The sequence below is a fragment of the Eurosta solidaginis genome, chromosome 2 (genome assembly GCF_040869045.1).
Source record: "Eurosta solidaginis isolate ZX-2024a chromosome 2, ASM4086904v1, whole genome shotgun sequence".
Lineage (NCBI taxonomy): Eukaryota > Metazoa > Arthropoda > Insecta > Diptera > Tephritidae > Eurosta > Eurosta solidaginis.
Window position 1 is genome coordinate 243,395,179 of NC_090320.1, and position 3,909 is coordinate 243,399,087.

The following is a 3,909-nucleotide window of genomic DNA, read 5'->3' on the forward strand; positions in this document are numbered from 1 at the left end:
TAAAATTTTTTTTTTAAATTATTTTATTTCTAGGTAATAACAAATATAGTCAGACAAGTAAAAAATGGTTCGCCATACTGTGAAATAAAAAGAGTCACTTGTTTTCCTAGCAGGAACTTGATAAAAAAAAGAATTTTGTGCGAAACGAAGCCATTTATTTGAACAATTGTTTGCGTTAACAAATAGATACACATATGCTACAGTTTTATTTAAATGGCTTAAGTTGGCTTAGGGAGAAATAATAATAATAATGATAAATGCACTCATTCCTCAACATATTTTAGAGGATCAACATTTTAGCTTTTGTTGGGTTTCGTCGGTTGTGACGTACAAAGTTGTAATTGGTATTGTCATGAAACACAACGCATTTATAGTTTTTATACTGGCCAAAATGCTCCACTCAGATTAAAGAGACCTTAACTGGTATATCTAGGTTGCGCTTTAGGTTTCTTGAATTAATTAATCTTGTCTTGATATTTTGCTCTACAAGGGTGCGCCACTTAAGGTTAAGGAATTCATAAAATTTATAAAGATTAAATTTGTGAACCAGCCATTGAGTTGTAAGCTACTATTCAAGCTTTAAAAAACAGGCTGGGTAAATCGTTAAACTTCTAGTTCTGGTCATAAAACGCTTGAACCCAAAATCCAAATATGATTCCAACCATACCTATACCATACAATTTAATATAGTCTCTGGTAGAGTAGAACCCTTCCTTCCTTCTGCCCGCATCTCTTAAAATAAGTGTCTTGGATGTGAATTCAAACTATAGAAAAAGGATTCCTTGTTCACTAGTGGCGTTTTTCTTAACAATATCCTGCATAACATAACATAACATTATTAACATTACTCTACTAGCATAGTGCTCTTTGAACAAGCTGATTTACAGTTGCTTGGATTAAAAGAACTGGAAGAAATAATTCGATATCTTTTGCTGGGTACTGTGAAATGTTCTTAAGAAGTGAATGAAGGTCCACTTTCTAATGAGGCGTCTCTATTGAATTATATTTTCCCAAACCCCTTAAGGCGTCGATTCTAATATCTTGAAAATTTTGTGTTCACTGGCCACCGACATGTTGAATTAATGGCCTCATTCCTCGTCTATCAATTCACCTTCTAATATTCTCAGATGAAAAAAGCCAAAGCTTCTGACCTGCAGAAGAGATGTTCTAATATAAGTAAAAAGGGAATTAAATCATATATTTACAATTCTAGTCTTAAGCCCGGAACCTTGACTTAGCGAAGCTGGAGGAGAGATAGCTTAAAGCCAGTTGAATTCTTAATGTTGAATAGCCAGGATTTAAAAAAATTGTTTATGTCTAGACGTGGCAGATTAGCCGACTTTGGTAACTCTTTCTTGTTAAAAAGCTTTCCGCACTGTAACATTTACAATCTCTTTTGGTCGTTTGCACGGGGATTCCTTCGGCCCCCATTTAAACGCCTTTAGCCTTGAATACTTTTTCTTTCGTTTCTTTCCATTACTCATTAAGTTTGCTTGAAATTCTCAACTGATTTCTGAAGTATTTAAAAGGTTTGCAATCCAAAATTCGGGTCTTCCATGCAGAGGATCTCTTTCCAAATTGAAAATGTTTAATGTCTTACATAGAGAACGGGTAAACTAAAATAAAACAATAAAATAAAATACTATAAAATAAAATTAAAAAGAAAACAATAAATTTAAATTAAATAAAAAGAATAAAAAAATAAATAAAAAGAAAGAAAAAAATTAAATAAAATAAAATAAAGGAAAATAGAATAAAATAAAATAATATAAAACGGCGGGCGCCGTGGTGTGATGGTAGCTTGCTCCGCCATCCACACCTAAGATCCTGGGTTCATGCCCCGGGTAAAGCAACATCAGAATTTTAGAAACACATTTTTTCAATTAGAAGAAAATTTTTCTAAGCGGGGTCACCCCTCGGCAGTGTTTGGCAAGCACTCCGAGCGTATTTCTGCCATGAAAAGCTCTCAGTGAAAACTCATCTGCCTTGCAAATGCCGTTCGGAGTCGGCATAAAACAAGTAGGTCCCGTCCGGCCAATTTGTAGGAAAAATTAAAAGGAGCACGACGCAAATCGGAGGAGGAGCTCGGCCAAAATCTCTTCGGAGGTTATCGCGCATTTCATTTATTTTATTATTTTTTTTTATTAAAATAGATTGAAATAAAATGAAAAAAGGAAATACATCAGAATAAAAAAAATGAAAAAAAAAATAAATAATAAAAAAATATAATAAAATAAAAGAGTATAAAAAAATTAAGTGAAAATAAAATAAAATAAATTGAAATGAAATTAAAAAAAGAAAATAAAACAAAATAAAATAAAATGAAACAAAACCAAATTAAATAAATAAATAAAATAAATTAAATTATGAAATATTAAAATAATAATAAAATTATTTCGAATTTCGTAATCATCCAGCTAAAATTGCCTCGTCTTGTCTTTCATCATTTCAGATTGTAGACAAATGTTTTGGTTGCACAACAAAAACTAACAATAAAGTAGATTGGCACTCAATTGAGAACACTACCCGAAGATAATTGTCTATTAGTATATAAGCCGAGTCGGAAATCACACCAGACCTATTTTAATTTTGCAGCTACAAGCAGAAGGTGCTGGAAATTTAAGCAAATAATTCTAATAAAACTAGAAAACTTTTCGTTAATCGACTTAGCCTATCTGAAATACATTAAGCCAAGTGAAAATTATCTCAAGCGGGCAGTTTGTATTTGAATTTCGCAGTTGCAAGTTAAAAAATACCTCATTGTGCGCATAAAATTTAAATTAGCTGGTTCAAAAAATAAAAAAAAATAAAAAATATGAAATCCTTTTTCATATTAATATTTTTTGCATTAATTGCGCTTGTAGCAGCTCATGATTTACACTTGGGTACATGTAATCAACAAAAGGAACGTCTTTTACACCACAAAGTCATATACTCTGAACCGATAGTAGGGTGCCAGAAAACTGGGGTTTATACTTATGACCAAACGGTTTGTAAAGGAATGAAATTGTGAAAATCGCTTGTGACTTGTAAAAAAGGTGGATTAAAATAAACATTTCTGATTTTCTTTCACATATTTTGTTTTATAGGGTATGCAAAATCCTACTGAAATTACGTGTGTAGTAGTGCAAGATCGATACCCAAATGGCAATGGTGGAGATGTTAAATTGACAAGCGGTGGACTCGATTTTACTTTTATTAAGCTACATGTCACTACTCAATTGAATCATGGCTATCATTTTGCTGTCAGCATATATGGACGAAGGAAATGGTGCTCCCGTAAAAATTGTAAAAGAGAAACAAAATAAAAATAAATTTGATATTCAAAAGTTCACAATCCAGGACATCTTTAAAATATTCGTATAACTCACGTTTGTCAGTTTTAATGAGTTATATAAATAAATAAAGACAAAAACAGAAACACTGAATTAAGCAGCAATCATAAAGGCGAAGTCATAGCTTAATGGTAGGTCTAGGGGAATAGAAATCTGACAGATCAAGTTTGAATCTCAGCTCGCGGTGAATTAAATTTCTAATTTAAAGATGCAAAGACATCTGATGAGATCTTTAGCAGAATGGAAATAACTATCTGTCAGATGGAATGTTTAGTTGTTTTCAGTTTTTCTGATTTTTCATTAAAGTTTACAAATGTATAAGATGAACAGACGATTAAAATAATATAAACACCGTGTTGTACAGAGGAGTAGAAATTTAGCGAAAGAGGCAACGGATTATCTCAATTAAAGAGATATTTCTATGTCCCATGTATAGAAATCTACATTAAAGCTTTATTATTAATATCTCCTATCTAAGAAATTGGATTGGTCGAATTTTCGACCCCAGGCAGTACTGGTTAATAATAAAATAAATAAGTATAGGCGCACCTTCCAATTATGTTTCTGTTACTTA

General features: G+C 31.8%; 1 long non-coding RNA gene across 1 annotated transcript; it reads left to right on the plus strand.

Moving 5' to 3' along the window:
- The first annotated feature begins 2,500 nt into the window (after nucleotides 1-2,500).
- Nucleotides 2,501-3,428, plus strand: LOC137242696 (uncharacterized). The gene is made up of 2 exons (XR_010950342.1): nucleotides 2,501-2,989; nucleotides 3,090-3,428. It is a non-coding gene; the product is annotated as an uncharacterized lncRNA (long non-coding RNA).
- Nucleotides 3,429-3,909: the final 481 nt, after the last annotated feature.